A 12,082-nucleotide genomic window follows, 5' to 3' on the forward strand; every position below is an offset into this window, starting at 1 on the left:
CTGAACCCCAAACTGTTCCTGATGTGCTGCTTTGCACCTCGCATGGTAGCTACCGCCATCAGTGTAAGTTTGAATTACTGTAAGTCAGTTTGGACAAAAGCGTCTGCTAAATGCCATAAAATATATATTTTTCTAAATGTAAAAGGTGCTGGAGAGCCACAGTTTTATTTGTACGTTAACTTTGAGGTGCAGGACATTTAAAATGTTGAACAAATCATGCTTTCGAACAGTGATGGGGACAAAATCGTCCATTTTAAAAAAGCTGTGGGGACATATCCCCATCGTCGTCAGTGTAAATAACACCTATGTCCACACTGCCCTACTTGGCAGGGCTGCAGAAATAACAGAGCAGGAAGTGACATGCCTGTTATTGCACCTTTTTGACCTCTTAGTTGCTATCAAGATCAGGCTAGGGAGTCTCACAACAGAAAAGATAGTGGATTATCTCATATGTAAAAGCCTGGCAATGGTAAACTTTCACTGATAGCGTCAGTATTTACTAAGTGTAATAAATTGATGCCTTATAAGCTATTTAAAATGTCTATAAAAAGCAGCTATTTGTAACTGTGAACATCCTATGACCATGGACAGATTACATGGACAGCAGGCCCCAGGACACAAAAGCCCACCACCCCTCCTGCAGAGGGGCAAGACGCCCAGACTGAAGGAGATGCGGCTGCATCATCGGTAGTCATTATGTGTCTCACCTCTGGTCTGGCCTGCTTATCCATAATGCTCTTTTTTTTTTTTTTTTTTTTTTTTTCCACACGAGCAGTACTTCTGAGAGTGCATCTAATTATTTTCAAACGGCGGTTATCTCCGCATGACACACGAAACTCTTATCCAGAGGGCCAAACACCAAAAGTAATCAAGCCTTAATTCTGGTGGAGCATTTTTAAGGTAATCCAATATCTAACTGAGCTACTCATGCCGAGATAAATGCTACATTTACCAAACGGGAAAGTACAGCAGATTAAGAGGCATTACTTTTGGGTCGCAGAGCCTTTACATTATTCACTGCTCTGCTTTTAAAATGCTGCGCTTGCTTACGGTACAGCAGCGAACAATTACCCTCTAAACATCCTGCGCTCCTTGCACAGAGCGCTAGCCGAGCCTCGGCAACGATCTGCCTTTCACGCAGGAGGTCATCCAAGGCTTTCAACTTTTCCAGCAATGTGCACAATGCAAAACAGCGAACAAGAGAGAGCCTGTGTGTGCAGAGAATGTTGACAACGATGCTAACGTTTCTACTTTTTTTTGAGGCGTGCGTCACAGAGATCCATGTTGCTCTTACGGGAGAGTAAGCTTATTATGAATGTGCTTTTTTATGCTTCTCTGTGTCCCGTTATCAACGCACAGCGCAGCAGCATTTAGAGGGTAACAACTCAAGCAAATGGAGTCAGCGGTGAGCTATAAATACCTTGTAACTGTGTTGATAATATAATTTTAGCTGAATGTTAAATAAACTCCCATAATGTCTGCGGGAAAATGCTAACCTTATTTTATTGGGTTCATAAAGTCATTTCAGCTCATGTTCTCTATTAAAGCCGGGTTTGGCCTCTTGAGTCTGGGGCAATAAAAGCGTGCTGTGGGTTGAGTTAGGAGGGTTTGCGATATGAACAAGGCACAAGCAGCGTAACAGAGTTTTCTGGTGGAGCCAAAGCCAGTCTGATCTTTTCCCCGCCGAGGGCAGTTTGAACTTCAAATAAAACCGGGATCTCATTTATCTCCACTTCAATCAGATCACTTGTGTGGAGAAAAAAAAAAATAAAATACATAAAAGATCTGATGATGTGCCAGTAAATAACATTTGCATAACACATTATGGCTTGAATTAAATACAGTTCAGGTCGCTCACTCCCGGTGCATTCCTCCACGTCAGCTCTTCTCCACGAGGCTCAACATGTTCCACCAGCCGGTGTTGGCCAGCGCTCTGTTCTCCGTGGTAGAGTGCCGGGGTGGAAACATCAAGGGCAGGGATGCAGACAGGATTAGCAAACTGGTGAAAAAGACATGGCTCTGTTGGAGAGCCGAGCCAGGACACCCCGGAGGATGTGAACTGAACTGAACTCCATCCTAGGACGACATAAGATGCACATTTGCACGCTGAGCACGACTGCTAATCCACAGATAAGCTTCCTCAGTTTCTGCACCTCACACATTTACAGTACACACCACAAAATCTTGTTTTCACTTTTCTTCATCCAGTTCCCTCTTCAGTCGCACAGAATACAGTTCTGACAGGCTGGAGACATCAGAAAGCACGTTTATTTTTGGCTTAGTTGGTTCAATTCATTTTCCATCATTTGGACGGGTGCTGCATGAAACAATCACACTGAGGAAGCCTCAGAACCTCGGGCGTCTTCTAAATGTCTGATGGATGTAAGCTCACCTTGACAAAAGGGTGTGTTCTATCTGCGATGAAACAAAAATGATTGTTTCTTAACACAATGTACGGTTAGAATGACTCCAGAATGTTTCAATGCCATTTTAAAGAGATGATTAATTAAATATGAGAACATAATCTAATATGAAGACGTTTTGGTTAATCCTGGTACTGTTGTCTTCTGTGGATAACAGGAATAAAGACGATGAGTAGTAAATACTGAATAGCAGTATGTAACATGATGACCACGTGACTCTTGACTTGACAATACTTTAATGCTCAGTAGTTGCTTGACACCAATATACTGTTTATCGTGGTGTCACATTTTCTTCCCTGTTTTTAAACCATTATCAGTTCGCAGGTTAGAACACCTGAAATGATCAATGAAAAGTTAGGTGATTCACTCGGCACCCACCATGTGTCAGGTTGGGGAAAAGGGAAAACTAAGAAAGGGAAAGGTGGATCCAAATGCAGTGACACCGGAGGCAAAATCAGGAGAACAAAAAGCGAGCTTTTATTTAAAGCTGTTACAAAAAAAAAAAAAAAAAACAAAAGCAGACAAAAGGATCAAAAGGCAAAGTAGCAAACAAAACCAAACAAAGTAGCAACGAAAACAACTAGACAAAGTACAAATCAAAAAATCAAAGTCCAACTCAATCATAGAAAACTCAAAACCAAAAACATACCGCATGGAGCATGGAGCATGGAGCATGGAGCATGGAGCATGGAGCATGGAGCATGGAGCAGCAAACAGAAAGCACAAGACAGAATACAGCAAACAATGACCAGGCAAGGAGTGAGGGGAACACAGAGACTAAATACACAGACACTAATGACATGACGAGGAACAGGTGAGGAGAGAGAGGAGGAAGGAAGCCAGGTGAGATAATGAGGGGGAGGAGCACAGAGGAACAGACCAGGAGGGAACAAGACAACAGACAGAGGGAGCCAGAGGGGAGAACATAGGAGAACTTAAAGGACACATGAGGGCAAGGAACATCAAAACATGAGACACAAGACATGGAACATCAAAACATGAGACACAAGACATGGAACATCAAAACATGAGACACAAGACATGGAACATCAAAACATGAGACACAAGACATGGAGAAAGCAAAACGAGACACAAGACATGGAGAAAGCAAAACCTAACACAAGACATGATACAAATATGTAAATCAAATACAAGAAGCCAAAAACCAGAAACAAGAACAAACAAAACAAGAGTCATGACACCATGAAGCTTAGTTTTTTCTTTGTGCTTCACCAGAAAGTAAATCTTAAATGAATTTACCCTGCATCCTTTGGAAGAAGCCTGGGAGCAAGACAACCGGTGTCGCAGGAGTGTTGGGGGGGAGGGCGCAACGAAAACATTTACTCCAGGAGAGCGCAGGGAATAATTACCAGTGTGTGGCTTGAAATGGAACAGTTGAACGGTGCACAGATTAGAGTGCATCCTCCACTGCCCATTAATCAGACACATTGGAATTGACTTTCAATTGACTTTCCTACCCCTTGGAAATAAAAGAGACGCCACGGCTGAAAAATGGAGTAGGCAGGGAATCTGTAGTTCAGACATGGCTTGTCACACCGGTCTGGAAACCAGCAGCACCAAAGAGCTACAATTTTCTTTTGGGTTTCAGAGACAATCTGGAGCCCATTAAATTCCACGAGGATTCAACATAACAGTGAACAGCACATTAAATGACTCAGTATCAGGGAAGATGATTTGTGACTTTTATGAGCGCTGAAGATCCATAACCCTCCTTTGTCTTTTCCTTTCATTTAAGAAACCTTTTTTGTATTCGTGGGTCTCAGGGGAAAAAGAAAAATACTCCTTTTTAATCATTCTGACAAAGCAAGAAAGATTTTATACCTTACAATGCTTAAATGGCTCTAGTTGCGTTCATTTCAATCGGGCTGTCAGTGACGAAAAGCAGTTTTCATTCAAGGACTGTGATGATTCTCATATTGATTCTGTTGGATTATTACCACACCTGGAAATGTGCGACACTTTTGTCCTCCTTTTATTGCCTTTGATGGACATTTTATTCTCATTGCTGTACGCACAGGGAGGCATTTCGAGCAAAGGGTTGACATTTTGTAAAATGCACTTAATTTCTTTCTTGCTTGGAGTCAAATAACAAGATCGATATCTCTTTTATATATCTGTCCAGTAAATATATGCTCACAGCCAGCAGCCGGTTAACTTGGCTGACCAGAGGGCAGCCAACCCGTCTCCGTCCAAATCCGTGCATATCCTCCATCCAGCACTTTCCACTGCCTCTGGTCAAGAAATAGACCGGCACATTAAACCCTTAAGACTGTGATTTATTGTTGTTCAGGTCCGGTAACACAAGAAAATGACCCTGTGAAATACATCCCAGCGCCTTCATAAAAAATGCTTATTAAGTCTCGGTGACCTAGGAGCTACTCTCAGGTCTAGGTGGCGACATTCTGATGAGCTGTCCACTAACGCTAGGCAGCTGGTTCGTGCTAATGCAAGTCAATAAAAAACTCCCTGTGCTTCTGTCTGTTTTCTCTGTACTGTGTGGTTTACTTCCCTCTGGCATTTTGTTCTCAGGGTTGTGCATCAGTGTCATAAATACAGAGTTTCACTGAAGCAGAAAAAAAAAAGCTCTCTGGACCAACAAGCTCGTCTGCTAATGGGGCAATAAGTTCACAGTTTATTCAACAGACGTATTTGTACTATCGACTTTTTTTCCTCAGAACCGTCTGCAGACCAGTCCTCCTCTGTGGAGCTTGGTCAAATAAAAGTGGATGGTACCCGGCTAATAAGCTGGTTTCCTCCACTTATGACACCCCGGCTCTCCCCTCCCTCACAAGTAAAACTCAACACAACTAATTTGTGAAGATTTAGGCTCTCAGTATGGTCTGTGCATGACTGTGCACCATCTTCTCTGGGTGTGTGTGTTAATAAGATTTGGCTGGATAAATCTGATTTCTGTGGCCCTGGTAGTCTGCTGGACAACAAGAAGGGGGAAGAATGGTGGGACACGAGTCCCATGGCTGAGTGCCTGTTCTTGGCTGCCCTTCCGTGTGCGCACAGCGCTGGGTGTCTGCTAGAGAAACCAGAGGGATGGAGGGAAGTAGGAGGACCACACTGGATTTACTGTTAAATCGCACCACAAGTGAGACATGAATTAGCAAGCTAGCATGCTGTTTCCTGAACTGTGTTGTCTGGTGTTAATGGGTGATGTCTGTGTTTTTTTTTTTTTTTCCTGAGGTTGGTTTGTTTAGCAAAACATCCAGCAGTGCGGTCTTTAAGCTGTAGTTTCCCTGGTAAACACACAGGCCTCTTTAGCTGTCACGGCAGCCGTGTCTCGGGGCTAGTTAGGCTGAAAGGCAGCGGTCTGGGGACGCTGCACCCTGCAGACAGGCCTAATTCAGAGACACTCTGTCAGTGAGGAGCAACTCTTGAGAATGTATTTTTTTGGTTAACACAGGAACCTCCTTAGCCTCCTTCACAGCCTTCTGCTGCCCCTCACAGGGTCACTCAGACATCTGTGTGTGTAGCCCTGGCAATAGAATGCCCAAATACCCGCAAAAGAACCTCGCAGGCTTGCATTTTTGCACAATGCACACCTTTGTTAAAACTCCCCATTTTCAGTGTGTAGGTCTCCAGCTTGGAGGGTGTTTTTTTCACGTAGCAACGGGCATTGCAAACTAGCACGCAGAGAGTGGAAGGGTGAGACGAATGCTGACTATAGTGACAGGCTCATACCAGCAGCCTACTTCCTGTGAGTCAGGGTGCCTTCAGACAGACTGCAGCTTAATATTCAGCATATATACATGAAAGGGGTATTGATCTGCTTATCTAGCTCTCCAGAGGAAAAAAAAAAACCAAATGACTGCATCCTCCAATAACAAATTGTACAGTTACATCACCGTATCCGTTGTGTGTGTGTGCGTGTGTGTGTTTACAATGTCACATTCTTATTTCCTGTGTGCCACATGCAATGCAAAAAGCTCTAATCTCTACTGATCCTGGCTAGATGATGTCTGCTTGATGGATCACCATGCTGCTTCAGTGGCTCACCAGTTACCATCATGGATCATGGATCTGACTGCTTTCTCATTACGGGCACTGTCACGGACCACTATCTTGTTGCGCCGCAAAAAAAACATCAATGACAAATCAAAGCCACACACACATGAAATTAGCTGCAGTGTGCCCCGCGAATCTGCGCGATTCTCGCTCGCTGATGAGAATAATAAAAACATGGAATTCTGACGCCGCAGAGCTCCAGGTGGTGAACCGTAATTTCACCCGACTTCCTGCTCAAACTGTTCCAACTCTCACTCTGGGGTGAGAGTTGTTTAAAAGACGCTCCTCCACACCTCCAACCCCCCAAACCCCTCTTTCTCTATATCTCTTTCTGTCCTCTAATCAGCCATCAGGGAGCAAGTGTGTGTGTGTGTGTGTGTGTGTGTGTGTGTGTGCGCTGAGGGATTTTGGATGGAGAGCTGTGCAAAGACGAGTGATGACCCGCAGTCCTCTGCACCCGCTGCAATCCCATGTGACTATCCCTCTCTCCACGCACACCTCAGCCACTTGCACGGCCTTACATTCGTTCGCCATCACCCACCCCCATGCCCCCTTCACTGGCAGAGCCACGTAATTATTTTCTCAGGGAGACATACTGCTTGCCTGCGCCTCTGTCTTTAATTACAATAGAGCAAAAGCAGGCTTTAACAGGAGCGACCAGGCGCGCTGCTTTGATGTCTGCTCCTAGCCCCTCCATTTTTTTTTTCTTTATTTTTTTCCCTGCAAATGGCAGAATCCTTACATGTCAGCCCCTGTTTCTGACCACACGGCATCATTTTCCCTCCAGCCGTGACGGGATGTAAAGCGCGGTATCTTTGTCCAAACGCAGACTGAGAGCGCTTGGAACCAAGGCTGGGCTTTGTGCGGTGACGTGAGCGAAACAATAGTCATCTCGTTGCTCTGCACTGAAAGTGAATTCCAGTCTGGCCATCTGTATCCTTTGATCCCCGCCGCCAACTATGACTTTGTTCTTTCGGAGGAAACGCAGGCAGCAGGGATTCATCGTGTGGGCATCAGCGTGCTCGTACCGCATCTTCACTTAACGCATGCATACTGTACATGCAGAATTGCATTGTGGTAAGATTCATTGTGTTCAAAGACTGGTACAGACAATGTTCTGCCATCAAAGCCGCCATAATTAACAACAATGGTATTTAGTTTGCTTTCATGCAAACTGCTTGAATGTATCCCTGTTAGCATATGGAAGAGCAATTATAACAGAAATCGAACTAAACTGAACCACCCCATTATTCATTTTGTGTGTGTATGTGTGTGTGTGTGTGTGTGCTGCAGTATCCGCGCAGAGGCTGCTTTGTATGCGCGTGCGTGTTGGCTTGTTTGTGCGCGCGTGTTTGTGTTGACTGATTAGCAGCTAGGTCTGTGATTGCTGCTGTGAGTCTGTGATTAGAGCGCTGGCTGAGATGTTGGCTGCTGCCTCACTTTGGCCACAGAAGGACAAGAAACTGGCCTGAATCGGTGGCTCTGAGTCTGCCACCTCCTAGTGAGCGAGAACCGGCAGCTTTTCTGTGCCCGATACCCTGAACTCGTGCCAGCCGACAACTTTGTTGTGTAAATAAAGCAACACAAATGAGAGCTGCAACACTGTCTATTGTAGTCTATAGCTATTGTGTGGGCCCATTTTTTGACCCTAATATTCTCCTGGCGTCCGTTCAAAACACTCCAGACCATGCCACACTCTGGTGGAAATTTGTAGCAGGCTGATGTTGAACTCATGTCTATTTATGGCAGTAGTTTCCACAGGAAAATTAATATGCTTTGAACATAAAACTGTCTCTGGACGGAAAATAAATTGATTGAAATTGCTTGCTATCAGTGGAATTAAGTCTCTGGTTCAAATGTGAGTCAGATGCAAATAAATTAACCTCTAAAGAGCAGTAAGATGTTTTGGTAAAAAGTTTATTTAGATTAGATAGAATAAGATAACTGGATTAATACCACTCGCAAGCCTGTATATAGAGTCAGAAGGTAATTAGCTTAGCTCAGTATTTAGAAAACTACCTCGAATGGCTTTGTCAGATGTTGAAATATACACTTTCCATTATGGTGGGGAGTAGCCACAATTGTAACATTCTTTACGTTTCACTCTTTTACTCCTCCTCCTACTCTTGTAGACATACATATGTAATATTTCAGGGGAAAGCCATCAACATGTTTTTGGTTCATAAACCACTGAAATATCCTCAATAGCTAAAATGAGATGCTGTCTGATGCCACAAATGAACAAACTGTGAGTCATAATTGGAACAGCGTGTGCAACATTTTTAAATGTCCAAAAAAGAATGCAAACAAACAGTTCTGAGTTAAATCAGCAATAATATGGTCAAGTAACTGTTTTTCATTGATTGATTTCATACCAAGGACACGATCAGATAACATACCCAAAACAAAATGACTGTGTATCATTAAAACCACTTGGCATATTTGTGTCCTTCCTTGTTAGCAAATACATTACTGAATCCTGCACTGTTAGCTATAGCCACGCAGTACATTTCTATTTGCAAATTCTCTTGACTGAACACAGAAATACAAGTAATACATGATTAAAAGGGGGGTTAAAGGGGGCTTCATTTTGACAGAAAAAATTCAAACTCAGAAATTTTAGATTTACAATATGCTTTACCCCATATTACAGGTTAGAACTAGCATGCATTACATGCAAAAAACAATGCTGACTTACGAGGAACAGATACATGCTCACAACTGTGTGGATTTTAGCTCCCTGCCATGGTGAGATTTCCTGGACATGTTTAGTACTGCGCTGGCCACACAATGCCACAATGATGTCAAGGTGACATCATAGAGAGGACATGTGGGTTACAGCAGATTATATCTCCTCTCATCACTGTGCCAGGCAGTAAGTAGAAGCATAGACATTTTTATTTATTTTTTTTTTTTATCATTTTATGATTTCATTTTTTTTGCACGGATTACACAAAAACGATATGATGTTTTGTTTGGTCAGTGTTAGAGGTGCTGGTAGCTGGTGTATTTAAGAGCCAGGCAAACTCTCTCCAGTATTAAATTATATCATGTATTTGGTGTTCTTGTTCAGTTTTAATGCATGTGTGCCTTCTTGCACCCCTCAACACTGCTCGCAAAATAACTCATTTTGGTGGAAATAATCGATTGTTTTGTTGTTTGCTGTATTTCATCTTATTTTTTTTTCAAAATTCCAAGAAGATTATAGGTTTTTCGTCTGAGCAACAGCAATATATGATTTGCATACCTTGACATGCTTCACTACAGAGTAAAAAGTAGGGAATTAGTTTGTACTTGCTGATTTTGCTTTAAAGGATTCGGCGTCGACAGTGTAGAAATCCTAACAACAGTTCCATCAGCGCACTTTCATGCTCCAGTTGAATCAGCCAACACATAGAGCTTCATGTATTTATTTGTGTGTGTGTGTGTGTGTGTGTGTGTGTGTGTGTGTGTGTGTGTGTGTGTGCCTCTGAGCCCAAAATGTATGCTTCTGGGTGCATTTTGATAACATTTCCGTATTCTTTTGTAAAACCATCAATAGCTGTTTTTCTCAGTGTGAAATACCCCCACCCATTGTCTAGCCCCGAAATTGAAAACATAAACTGGAGGAACGCTCACCAGCCTTGGAATATCAATCAGTCTGCAAACAAGTCGGAGGTGTCAGCAGAGTAATGGCTTTTGTTTGAGAAAGAGTCCATAGCTGGTGCACACAGGGATTTAAAACAATAATCTTTCCGGCATAATGACTCGGTAATATGGATAGTCCATTTATCTTTGATTAGATTTTTTGATGCAGGGATTCGTTCCCTCGGCTCCCTGTTTCATTATTCTTTCTAATTACCTGCACCGATTCGCCCATCAAGCATCGGTACACTGGCAAGATGTAATTGCTCCTGCCATAAATCAAGAAACATTTGGGGGCGTCTCCGGAGCTTCTCCTCCATTAGGGTAATACAAACATATTGAGAAACCGGGCTTATGTTCACATTGATAAATCCAATCAGTCATTTTGACAGTTTGATGTTTGGTGTTCTCAATCTCCAGATCAATGTTCCCATAGTCCTTTACACTGATAACTCTTGTCACTGTTTTGTCTGACTGCCTGTGTACAGACGCAGTGCCCAGCCTCCGTCTCTGTCTCATTAACATCACATTTGCCTCGTCCCCACTTGAGAAAGAAAGCACTTTGCATTCGTGATTGGGATTGCCCAGAGTGATGCATCACAGGTACAGCCGCCGATGGGTCAAGGAGCACTCTGTGCCTTAATGAGGGCCCCGGCTCTGATAAACATTCACCTGCTGGCCCCCCCCCACGGTGACGCCTCACCTATGTTGCGGACGAACCAAAAAACATGTAAAAACTCGCCCGGAGCTGAACACCGCATATTCTTGTCCGCAGGGTTATTATTCTAATTCAGTTAAGGCATTAGGCAAATCAACAGCTCCTGCCGCAGAGCAATGGGGAGAAGCAGTGGCTGGAGGAGGAATGTGAATGAGCTAAGTTAAGGCAGACAGAACTGGGGCTTAGCTGTTAGCCTGAGGGTCAAAGTGATAATGGATGAACTTAGCTCAGGCAGTGGAGCAGACAGCAGTACATTAGTGACCGACGAGTATCTTGGAGTGGGTGCTTTATTCCGAAAGCGACGCGGGCAAGTCTGCACGTCAGCTGATCGGGGACAAACACAGATTATTTGCTCAGCTACATCGGTGCCGCTGTTCCTGCTGCATCAGATTTGTCAGTTCTTTTTTTTTTCTTTTTTTACAATGGACATGCTGACCTTGATGTAGCTTGCGGTGAATTAGTTTGTGTTGATGCTTATTGGTTACTGTGAATACAAATGGAGGGCTGAAGTTGGGGGGGGGAATAAAACAGCCTTGTATGCTGTTGATGAAAGTTGCCACGTCCAACAGTTCTCAGCGCTCGCTGATTCATAATAGAAAGTTTGCGATACACTGAATACAAACTACTTCACTCTTTAAAACACAAGGTCTCTCTTTTATTTAATTCTCTGAACACGCCCAGGAGCACATTTTCATTCTATGGCAAGGACACAGATTGTGTGTGGTTAGTCAATATCTGGATGAAATGTTGAGTAAACACAATACTGCCAGCCACACACACACACACACACACACACACACACACACACACACACAAAAAAAGCTGATGAAAAGTTGTTATGATGCTTCACTCTGCGGGTAAATTCAGTCCTGCAATGCTGTGTGTGTGTGTGTGTGTGTGTGTGTGTGTGTGATATGTTGACTTCTGGCTGTCCTTGCTTAATAGCATCTTGTCTGAACTCATTCGCTCAATCCGGCCACGTCGGTCTTGTGAACCAAATAGTGAGGCGCAGCTTCAACTGACAACAGTGCTCAATGTACTAAATCACTGGAGTGTAGCAAACTAAATGATCCCCAGCCAAGTGCTCACTACCTTGGGTTTTACCGTTGGTAATATTCTCTTTTGGGCCAAAACTTCTTTGGGCTCCTTCCTACCTGTATTTACTGCATGGTCCACTTATACTATCTGTTATTCTTTATCACAACAAATGATCCAACATCTATGCGTAACATGAAAGCCACCGCTCATAATGACGAATCAGATTCATAATTCCTTGTGTAGC

At 43.4% G+C, this 12,082-nt stretch overlaps 1 long non-coding RNA gene across 1 annotated transcript; it reads right to left on the minus strand.

Moving 5' to 3' along the window:
* Nucleotides 1-845: 845 nt before the first annotated feature.
* LOC119018962 lies at nt 846-2,758 on the minus strand. The gene is made up of 2 exons (XR_005074899.1): nt 2,176-2,758; nt 846-2,076 (listed from the first exon to the last, which is right to left on the minus strand). It is a non-coding gene; the product is annotated as an uncharacterized LOC119018962 (long non-coding RNA).
* Between the last annotated feature and the right edge of the window lie 9,324 nt (nt 2,759-12,082).

This window comes from Acanthopagrus latus, chromosome 5 (assembly GCF_904848185.1).
Source record: "Acanthopagrus latus isolate v.2019 chromosome 5, fAcaLat1.1, whole genome shotgun sequence".
NCBI classification, from domain to species: domain Eukaryota; kingdom Metazoa; phylum Chordata; class Actinopteri; order Spariformes; family Sparidae; genus Acanthopagrus; species Acanthopagrus latus.